Source organism: Pelmatolapia mariae, linkage group LG2, assembly GCF_036321145.2.
Source record: "Pelmatolapia mariae isolate MD_Pm_ZW linkage group LG2, Pm_UMD_F_2, whole genome shotgun sequence".
Lineage (NCBI taxonomy): Eukaryota > Metazoa > Chordata > Actinopteri > Cichliformes > Cichlidae > Pelmatolapia > Pelmatolapia mariae.
Genome location: NC_086228.1, coordinates 15,640,483 through 15,652,663, shown reverse-complemented (window position 1 = coordinate 15,652,663; position 12,181 = coordinate 15,640,483). Strand labels below are relative to the sequence as shown.

General features: G+C 37.5%; 1 protein-coding gene across 2 annotated transcripts in view; it reads right to left on the bottom strand.

Annotated features, from left to right (window-relative positions):
* The window catches only part of fstl5 (follistatin-like 5), a 187,945-nt gene that overhangs the window by 95,652 nt on the left and 80,112 nt on the right, over positions 1-12,181 (bottom strand). The gene's annotated exons all lie outside the window — the stretch shown is intronic.

The window sequence follows — 12,181 nt, the reverse complement described above, 5'->3', positions numbered from 1 at the left end:
CATCTGTGGGCAACTGGTTAATAAGTGGCTTTTAGTCAAAATGTAGGCCATCCAGGTATTCATGGAAGCCAGTGTTAATTTTTGATAATTTGGCAATATCACGTGAAGGAAGCCGCCCTTTTACTGTTTGCTGTTGACTCAATGACCCGGAGATTAGTGTATCCAAAGAACAACAACAAAACCCTACATTCAAACCATACAAAAGTGGCATTCTCATGGGTATAACAGCATACAAGCACAGGGAAATGGTGGTACACTCTGTGGTGAGCAAATGTAATGAAGCATGAAGGCTAAAAGCAAAAAAAGTAGTTTCTGTTTTAAAGAACTTTTCCACATACAGATGACGTCAGTGTAGAAAACGTAAATATTATACAGATGAAAAACGCCTGCTTTCTAAGCACCTGAGAGGCACACTGCTGTGCACAAGAAATTTAGAGTCTCAAACGTGCATTGTGCCAAACAGCATGGAGAAGCAGCTGCTGCATTAGCAACCAATATAAGTCCAGCTGGCACTAATGAAAAGTTACTTTTCGAGCTGAAAATACACACTAATCCTTTGCCGAACATGCATAGACTCAGAGAAAGAAAAAAGAAATTCTACATGCTCTCCACAGAGACCGTAAAAGTGACTGAACCCCCCTCGCTACCTCAACCTGCCCCTTTAAAAGCCCTACTGTTTTATTTATAAAAAGAAAAAGGCGGCTCAGCGGAATAGCTAGAGTCAACTCCGCTGAAACTGTCCCATCTTTGCCCGACTAAGCCTGCCCCCCACCAACCATCTCTTGCAGCTTTTCCATCTCCGTCTCCAGGGCCCTGGGTACTGCCGCCGCTCACAATACATCAAGACAGCACAGCATGACAACTGGGCTAACCAAATCAGAGGTCACTGATTGCAATCTTTAAGAGCAACTGGAGGTGTCAGTGCCGCAACACCTGACTGAGTCTGAAATGGATATCTGGGCAGTAGAGCTGCAACCCCTCAAAGCTGCTCTGGCCAGGGTGATATGAATGCAAAACACTCACAGCAGACCTCAGGCACAGAGAAGAGACTCCTGCTAATATCTCAGAGTTCAAAATAAAAGATTTCAGTCACACTGAGGCTTTTTGCATCCATACTGAAAAGTAAAGAAATACAAAACTGAAGTTCATTCCTGCCCTTGGAAACAGCAAGTTGAAACACAATCACACCCTAAGGTCCTTTTGTTAGATATTCTTGATCTTTTAATCACACTCCATGATCTTTATCAGCAGATTGAGTTTACCCAGCTGTCATGGAGCTGCTTTTCTTTTGTTACATGTGCCTATATGATTTGCTGCTCACATTGTGTACTGAAATTTTGTTTTCATGCTGTACTAAAAACCAATTCCATCTGTGGTCGCATGGCAATGAAAGTAAAGAACAAATCTGGAAACAAGCCAGTCCAATTTCTACAGGGAAGGGGTCTCTAAATTGTTAGACTTATGTCAAAGTGGCTGCTAGAGTTGATGAACAGATTTCTTGTGTTTGGCCCGATGGCTAAATGTTTTACAGTATCTAATAACACCTGTACAAAGAACAGGATTGATCTATTGAATTATCCTTTGGAGATAATGATTGGTTTGTTGTTTAATTATTAAAACCAGAAACTAGTGAGAAAAAACCCACAAGCTTTCTGTTGAAGTCAATCATAGGAGCATTTTCTTATCAGTCACCTCTGTTAGTGTTTTATTAAGTTCAGGCAATTAAAATAACTTGGTGTCAGTTACAGAAATGTATTAGTTAAGCCAAAAGGAAAACCGGAAAAAGTCTTGGTAAAAGACAGGATATGTATTTGTTTTGGAGAACATGTTAAAATTTTCAAACCATTCACAGTCATCTGAAAACTAGTGATTACTGATATATTTGCCAGCTACACACACACACACACACCTTTTGGTTGGGATTAATAGACTACATATAAAATATGGCAGTAGGTTCTGGGTATGAAATGTAAAGTCAGTCCACAAGTACCATAAACCTGTTTTCTTGCTAATGGCCAGGGGCAGAGTGCTCAGTTTGTAAAACAAACTGCTAGTTGTACAGAAGACTATAGAAAAATAGCCCTTGGCTGCTTTGCTCTGTGACCTCAGTAAAGGCTTCTCTTATGACTTCATGGGGTAAGTAGAATTTTGTAAATTATGGCTACAATTACAGTCATAAAGGACGATTATCACAGTCATTTGCTAATGAGCATGAAGTGTTCTGCAGTTTCTGGGCCACACACACACCCTTTGAAAGCTGAGATTCAAAGCACCGAGATTTTTGATAGCAAAAACACTCACCCTGAGGATGAGCATTTTTGCTGATATGACTTCATAACCCATGGGTGCCATCCCATTTTTGTACTGTCTACATGCTTAAAGACATAAATGAAACAACCAAGTAATTGTGTTTATAGCTAATATATCGGTATATTAAAACAGTCACCAAAGGTGAACTCTGATGTCTTATATACCAAAAACCCACACTAGCCTCCTCCATGAGATGTTTTGCAAAAAATAAAAATAATAAAATAATAATAAAAATAATAAATAAGTAATTCCAACTCTGTCTTTACCAAATAACAATTGTGTATTTTTCATATAGAGGACAGCTACTATACAAAAGTTTCTTTGGAAACCTCACTTTGTTTCTTTACCACTTAGTAACTTTCTGAGCCTTTAGTAACAGCACAAGACAGATTCCCCCCTTTCATTCAGTCTCTGTCACTACTGTTTCCTCCCCAGATGCAGGTGTAATCCTCTCCTTCCAATCTTTCATCAAGACTGCCGCTCTTCCTCACGTCTTAATCTTTGATGTATTACCACCCCACCCCTCCTCTCTTACCTTGAATGGAATCATTATCATCTAGGAGACTTTACTCAAACATTACTCCATCCACCCAACTTACCCTTACTGCTTTCCTTTTTTTCACTCAACTGACAGAATCCCCAGGAGGTGTTCAGAGCTTCAATTCCCCTATTAAAAAAAACCCAGCTTCTGTGCCATCTGCTACTATATACTCCAGTACACCCACACCTGAACACTCTGACTTTACTGGCCTTTTGTTCTAGCACTGCTGGATCCTGGCCACGATGGCTTTGTGGCATGTTCTGATGGATTATCTTAATTATTAATTTCAGTGAATGTGAAACATATGACTCATCTTGACTCCTGCATTGTGTAAAGCATTACAGGCTGGAGCTCCAATTTAATTAATCCAATACATGTATAAGTGAGAGAGACTGTAAATGGAAACTGGTCAAAAAAGAATAAAGAATAAGTATACATTTAAATATTGTGAAATTGTTGGTTATTGTAGGTCTTTTTTTGGTTGTTTAGGGGGGTGGGGGGCAAACAAAAAAACAAAACAAAAAACAGGCCTTTCTTTTCCCAAAAGAAATTTAGGTTGGCTTAGACTAATCTTCCAGACTGAGATGAAGCTAGACTGAAATACAAGACAAAGAAAAGGACGAGAAGAGAAGGAGATTGTGAGAACAGGAAGGCTTTGTTTTCCTCTCAAATATGATCCCAGAAGGCTTGATTACACAGAGCTTACTCCTTCAGTGGCAGGTCTTGTTGATGACATGATAGAAGACAGTGACCCAGGGGCTGAATACACCTTGGCCAAGACATCAAATCAACACTGCTGCAGGTCTATATTTGGTCTACTGAAGACAGACTGAGGAATATCATTTTTTCACAGTTGGGCCACAGTTTGATAAGCAAGCTTGAACAAGAATAGAAATATTTCTCAGATGTATAGCTGATGCATAAATGATGTCAATAGCTGAGTTAATAATGTTAGACTGAAACCCAGTGGTAGAAGCAAAGAAATAAGGAGTAACCTGAGTAACATTTACAGTTTAAAATAGTCAGAAAGGCTTTTGGAGTTGCGAGGTTAACTATGTAGCCCCAAGTCAAGATGGATTTGGAATAGATGGGTAGATGTGTGCTGGTGTGAAAAGCCTTCTATTTGCTTCTATTTACCTTTTAGGCATGCTGACCTTACTTCAGTGGCTTTCTGCTTCAGAAAAAAGTGATCCCTATGAGTGTCACCTACTCCAATCAGAGTTATCATATTATCAGATGAAGATGATAAATCCTTACATAACACAAACTATGACATTAAAATGCAACACTGTTGCAAATAAGGTGACTGCACCACATTAAATGATTTAGTCTAAAGTTATAGAGCTCTAAACACTAAATGTTACTGTCCCACAGCATAATAAAGAAGATGCGGACATTCCATTAATTTGTAGTAAGATCAAGTGAGATCATTTTGTTGACTGGGCAGGTATTTTTGGTCTGTGTTGTGGTACTGTAGCTGCGATTCCAGCAGTTTAAAGGGAACCTAGCAGCACATTAGGACCAAGTCATAAAAACATTTATAATTTATCCGCTTCACCAAATGATTACATGCACATTCCTGTTACAATGTGATGCACAGTTTGTGCTTCATTCAGTTGTTTAAGATACGTCTTAACAACTTGCACATATCAAATATATTATCCCAGCAAATCATCTATATTGCACTTAAAACATGCTGCAAGAAAAAAAACCAAAATAAAAAAAACAGTGAAAACATGGTGCTTCCATGGTGAACACAAGAGAGTTTTGATGTACTTTAGAGTACACCCTCTGTGTTGTCGTGTAGTATCCTAGTAGGTGGGGTTAATTAGTACAACTGGGAGGACCTGGCCAGTGTCCCTGGAGGACTTAACAGGTGTCTGTATCAGCTCTTTCTCCATCGACCCAGGACCATGTTTTTGATTTGGTTGACTACAGCCAGGTTATTTTAGGTTTTACACTACACAACATCACAGACTTAACATTCACTCATCTAAATACTGACACACCGACAATGACTAACACACCTCACAAAGTTAATTATGGTTTTTTTTGCTTTATTTGATTAATAAATTGTGGTTCAAGTTGTGCCTCTCCCATTATTTGCATGGCTCATAACTCATCAATCCTCCAACACTGTTTTCAGTATTTTTCCTAATTGTACTGTCATGAATTTTTACACTTAACATGCTAACTGAGGACTGCAGAGTATGAGATGTAGCTCTCAGAGTTTCTGCTTTTTCTCTGACCTTGGGGTGAATCTGCTGGGATTCGCACCCCTGGGATGACTGCAGCATTGTGTTAACGTAGACCTAACTGATCCAGCCAAGAAAACTACCAAAACACCTGCTTACATAGAGATGGTGACACTTGCTGATGATCAATTAATAAATGCATTTCATTAACAGCACCTGGTTGGTATTTACCCTATTAATTCCTATGGAAGCAGTAAGGTTGTACTTGTTTTTCTTATTTATTTGGTTGATTATCTGGTTGGTTGGTTTTCTTCTTTTTGTGTTCTGTTGTGTTTTTACAGGACTGTATAGGATCTCTTTAAAAGCTTTCTTTTTCGCATGACTGTCATTTTAAATGCATATGTTAGGACAGTGATGAATCCAATCCATCATCAAACACCTTTTGGCCTCCACAGGATATGTCACAGGGTGCAGCCAACTCTGTTCCCAGCGTATTGGTGGTAACACTGCTACTCTACTGCCAAGTTCCGTCTTACTCTGAACTTGGACTAGCAGGATAAAACACTACAGGCTAGGCAGGAGTACATTGCAGTACTTTGACTAAGAGTCTAAGTCATTATATTATAATCACTTCATTTAATTTAATTAAAAATATCTTAAGGTCAGTTATGACCTTGTATCTATTATACCCAAGCAGGAATCTGTCTTTGGTTAGCATCACTCAAATGTAATTAACTATAGTCTAAAACTCTTGAAAAAGTCCGGAAGCTGACCTCAATTTCAGATACTTTTTTGTTGTTTTCATTGTACGTAAAGCACATACCTAGAAACTCAATTTCTGACATCTAGAGACTAATGGCATTTACATTCCACCCAGCAAGAGACTTTGCACAAAGAAAATGTTTGGTTCTTTAACTCAGCATATCAGTGTTTACCTCAACCAATGAGTTTATTTTACTCTCCAGTGCAGCTCAGCCTCTGAGAAATGTTTGTGTTGCATGAATAAACTCTAGTCTGCCAGAAGTGTGCTTTGTGGTCTGAAGACATACAGTACTCTATTCAGCTTTATGTACTGGCTTGTATTATACTGCCGACATTAACAGACACAAACAAACAAACAAACACACACACACACACACACACACACACACACACACACACACACACACACACACACACACACACACACACACACACAAAAACAGACACACAATCTCTTACTCCTACACAGATTGTAAAGCAGCTTCTTATACTGACCAGCGGCCAACACTCTGATCACAATGCCTATAGATTCCTGCTTTTCATCGCACTGTGGGGTCAGCATTAGGTTAAAGGACTCTATTATCATCTATCTAGCCACTCAGCTCATAGCTGGGAACCATAAAGAGTTGAATTCCTATAGATCTGCTGCGCTGAGAAACAGCGCTTTCTGTAGCCTTTATTGATCGGCTCATAAAACATTCAGTATGGATGGAAACAAGACGATTTTGTCACAACTATTCCAGCACCAACACAGATCATTTCTGAGTGAGTTATGACATCATCAAATGTTGTCTGATTATTTTCCATTACACACCAGCTAAATACTAAGTAGCATTTAATAATAATCAGTATTTCATTCTGTGTTGCTGTGATCCACTTTAACATTGGTAGGGTGGAGTAAATGGAAACAGATCAGCTTGATTTACAAGTATTCTTCTTGCTAAAGGTTTGTGTAAACTGCCATATTGGTGTGAGCTCAGTCATTGCTTAGCGTAGTAGACTCACACTCATACTGACAGAGCCATGAAGAATCGACTTCTTAAACTGTAGTCAAATGTCATGATGTACATTGCTCTACATGAGCAGAACATTTAACCAAACATTAATTACTTACTAATGTTCTTACATTTAAAAGAACATTATACTTCTTATTATGTTAACTCCTGTCACCTAAGGACTGGAAACTAAGGCTGCAAAATTGGACAAAAGAAGAAGAAAAATGTTGCTTGGTTTGATGAGTCCTGATTTTTGAATTTTTGAACACCATGACACTAACATGGAACCATCAATAGCAGGGTGCAATTAATGAAGTGGCCAGAATGCATTTCACCAGATCAGAACAAAATATTGCACACAAGATCAGATGCAACAGATGAGTTTGTTAAGCATTTTATGTCATGTTGGATTTTTTTGGTGATTAGTTTGTTGAACCATTCATTTTTAGGATAACATTTCTCAGAAGTAAAGTAATTTATTCAGGAGTTGTTTATCTGATATGACAAAAGTTTTCACTGTAAAAGCAGCTGCAGTTTACTGAGGATAACAGAAAGTTTGAGCATTAATACTTTGTTACAAGAACACTCCAGATCATTTTGACTAATTTTGTCAGCTGCTGTTCCCAAGGTCCAAAAACTCTTTGGGAAAGCAGTGGATAAATCATCTTCCAAATCACATTTAACAGAGAGTGAAATATCCATCTTAATTATTTTCCCAATAACACTTTCCAACCTGCAAATAATTTTTTGTACCCAAAAAGCATAATACAATTTTGCATTTCTAATGTATTCGATTTTATTTGTGGCATGGGGCACATGTATATGAAGTCCACCCATGCTTTCCTACAATAATCATAAAATATTACTTACATAGGACGCTTCTCCACAAATAATGCAGTCACAGAGTATACTGCTCAAAGGAATTTTGGAAGCACTGGAACAATTTTAAAGCTTTAAAAGTGAAACTTTGTGATTAACCCTTGGTATTACAAAGGCGCTTCATTTCTTACCCGGGTATATTGCCATTGCAACTTAACCTGCAGACCTAACCTGCTCTGGAACAAGTTATGTTCCAGATTAATGTACTGGTATGAAATTACCACCTACAGACAATCAATTGTACAATAAATAGCATTACTGTACTCGATTGTAACGCCTACAACGAAAGTATGTTTTCATATTCATTTTCCACTCTCAGACCATTAAATGCTAACTGACTTATGCAGATCTAAATATTCCTTTAATGTAATAATAATAACCCAGAAGATACTCCTGAAGCTTAGTGGAGCTTTAATTTTGATAAATCTGTTAAGTTACACAGTCACAATGTGTCCATGTGTCTTGTCTTGCCTTACTGACCAAAGTGCTTAAAGCATAGGCTCATTCATACATCACTTTTAATACTAAACTACTGTACAGTGCTTTTCCAGTTAAATACACTCATTCCACTCATTTTTCTCCAGCAGCTGTGTCTCTTTCAGTCTGATTATGTGTTTAACCCTTTCATGTTTTTCTGAAAAGATAACATTATAGTTTTATCTTCCTGTGTAAAATCAGCTGCTCTGCTGTAGACTTATATCATCTTTGTGACTGAGCGAATGCTGCCAACACCACCCCTTTATGTAAATGTGCTTAAAGCTAGATTGACAAACCCTGGGTTAACTTTTCCACATACTGATATTAGGGTGCATAAAGCTACATAACAAAAAGATAACTTGTTTTGTAGTACAATACCCAGCTCTCCGCCTATCGCAGTTTCTGGATAGAGTGGCCATCTATCTCACATTGGATCAAGGATTATCTGTCTGACTGCAAGATGAAAAACTCTAAAAAGAGGCAGCTAAACTGGCTAGCTCGAAGGCGAACACAGCACAGGAAGGACTGGTGGTAACTTGTTAGCAGCAACTTTCAAAATACTACCCAGGATACTGTTCTCCTGTAACGTAAATTCATCAGACTGTGAAGTAAGACTAAAACCGGTCTCCAAATATTACTTAGGCAACTCTTAATATACCTGAGCATTCAGTCTAAATAAAGTCTACGTGTGGAAAACACCAGAATTTCAAATTTTAAAAAGGATTTGTTTATTACACTATCCTATTGCAATTACAGTATACACTATCCTATAATAACTGTTTGGATCACTCTGTTTTGGTTATGCTAGTGAAAAAACAAGTCCTTACATTCACATCACTTAGCAATTCTCTATTTCCTCTCTTCCTTTATAAAAAAGTAGCTTGTTCACTTTATACTGTCCAGCAGCTGAAAATCCAACACATTTGTCATGTCACTGGGTCACATGTTTTGCACTAAATATAGAATGAGGTCAATGCTTTGATATTAGAAAACACCCACAATGCTGTAACCCAGTCAACCTCCCCCCCACACTCCTCTTCTTCTGTACATCTCTGTATCTATGACTTACTCACAAACGCTGCTTCAAGCAATGTTGGCAGCTATTGTTCACTTTCATTTCAGCAAATTTTACAAAGGTCTGATATCCAGGAAGGACAAAGTAGGTGGAAACAAAAGAGGAATAAAATGCAGAAAGCAATAAAATGAAAACTTTTCAGGATAATGGCTCATGCAGGAAAATGGCTTTTAACCAATACTTTAATGGAAAGCCATCTTGCGCAGACTGCAAAAATGGTTTTGGAACCCATTCACTTCAAGTAAACAAACCTGCAACGGGATTCAATCGGCCAATTGAATCCCGACTGAATCATCAACAGTCTGCAGAGCTTTTAAGGGGTTATTTAAGCTTGTGTTGTCATTGGAATATTTTAGAGGACAAGGGGGGGAAGGCTAGAATGAAATTTAAATTAAAAACAAATGGAAACCAACAAAAAAGCTTAAAAGTTTATATTATAAAAGGATATTAATAGACAAAATAGTTCATAAAACCTATAGTCCAAACTGTATCTCTTGAAAATGCACAATCTAGTTAACTGTTACTGAAAAAGTCATAACCTCACTAAATTACAAATGTATAGCCCTTGTGTTTTCCCTGGTTAACTCAATTCTACTATTTATAGGTAGCTACACTTATCTCTGAAAGTCCTCCTGTAAACATTAATGAAATTATTCTGCACTGACAACCTCTTATTCTGCACTACAGGGGAGAGTAACATCAAACATGTTTAATTGGCTAATTTGTCATATGATTGTTTGGGATCTGTGGCCTAGTCCTCAGCACACGCCTTTGATGGAATAATTGGCCATTTTGGGCACATAATGACATGCAAATGACTATAAGTTCCTTTGAAGCTGGCCAAGCTAAAAATAAAGCCATCGATCAAAGACACCAGTTTCTTGTCTTGAGGTTCACAAACCTGCACTGGTGTGTGCGCTGTGTACAGGGGAGCCAACTGTACCACAAATGGCACTAAACAGTGCTAATTAGTGCATCATCTAAATAGATGTGCCGCTTCTGTAGGTTTCTATACGGCTGAAAAGTACCGTGAAAAGAGAGACATAGTTTCATATTCTTCTCCGTTAGCAGGGGGTACTATAATTAAAACATTTTTTTTCCAAAGGCTCATGGTTTGATATCAAAGACAAACTTGTCCTTCAAATCAATGCTGCACAATGTTTCCATCTAATATTTATAAAATGCTTGTGGTTCTTTTGACTGTGGTGATGTTTCATCAGAAAATACATTATATACATTCTATTTTCACTCTAATAGTTAATGATTAATGAAAAAAACAAACATATTTCCACCAACACCATGTTCTTTGTCTTCTATGCTCAGTTTCTTCCCAAGATCCTTGTTACTGTTCAATTTAAAATTCCAGCCTACACAGATATTGCTCTCAGGCTAAGACCTTTTGGAGTGGCCTTTTGACTTTTTACTTATAGAGTATGATTTTATTTTCTGTTAAAATTATAATAGACTACATGTTCTACTTTTCTTAAATATGTTTTAGCATTTTTCTCCCAGACCTGTCTGCAAAGAAGCACTATAAACAAACACACTGCAGCAAATCAGAATTGTCTATAGCATTGCTTTTTTATACAGTCCATAGCAGATGGTGCTAATTGTTTGTATAAATAGGGTAAATCAAGCCTCAGGTGTCTAGACTGTGTGCCGCAGGAGAACACACACACAGAGGAGAAAAAATAAATAAATAGGAAGAAATACCACTCATAAATGAACACTGCATAAATTAGAAGTCTCTTTGTGGGGTAAATTCTCAAAGGCTTTTCCTTCCTGTGTCACTAAAATAGTACCCGTATAAATCATTATTTATAGATCAAGCATTAATCCAAATTAGAATTCATTTAATAACATGACATTCATGCCAACAAAATGCAAACACCTACTGTAAGTTTGTTATGTTATTCACCAACACATGGCACACTATCAGAGTTTTTCCTGGCTCCGAGTGAGCCTTTGGAGGAGTCCGACCATGCAAGTAACTACACATGCAGTAAAGGCACCCAGTATGTGCTTTTGTAGCTGACATAAATCGAGTTTGTATTATTATTGGAATACTCAATCGCAAGAAAGACAATTATGTTTAAATGAATGGAAAACATCTTAAGAAAACTGTTTAAAATATAATTTTAGAACAGTGCTGTTTTTTTGGATTTTATGCTGAGAAAAACTATGACTATATATAGCCAGGACTGAATACATATTATACATATAAGCCTAGGAATTTATTTCATCAATGTTATATAAACACATGAAATATAGTGATGCATAGAAAAAGTACAGTGTGCATCAGAGCTTCCAGCCATTGTTACATAATATATAATTTAATAGTCTAAGTAAAGTAAGTAGCTTATAACAAAGTAAGCTCGGTGTGATTCAATTACTGTGTTTATTGTTTGAGCTAGATTGGCTGTTAAGTTCCCAGACTAAAAACTCTGAAAGTCCATGCAGGTGTTATTGCTCTGTCATCAAATCAACACACTCTGCAAGTGGAAATGTTCTCATAAAGAGGAAAAGAAAGTGCCCACATACAAAATAAAAGGGAAAAAAATAGATAAACACAATACAAGGACACTGAAAACCACAGATAAAGACAGGGAGTGTGTTTGCCCTATAAAATCAAAATCACATCACAGAAACTACTGCCAGTAAAGCCTATCATGTTTACTGGATTCAAGGGCACGCTGTCAGCTATGGATCAAATTAAAATATGAGATGACATCACTAATGTCCAGTGTACTACACAGCTCTCCATCACAGTGCTGTGTTATAATCATCATCATCATGGCTACGCTGCAGATCATTGCTTTACGGTTGATGGGGCCTTTACATAACCAAGGGGAGGAAGAGTAAAGTGACAGATTGCTGTGCAGAAACAACCCAGAGGAAAACAGATCAACAAAATTATTAAAGAATTTCATTAAAGCTCCCCAAGTTT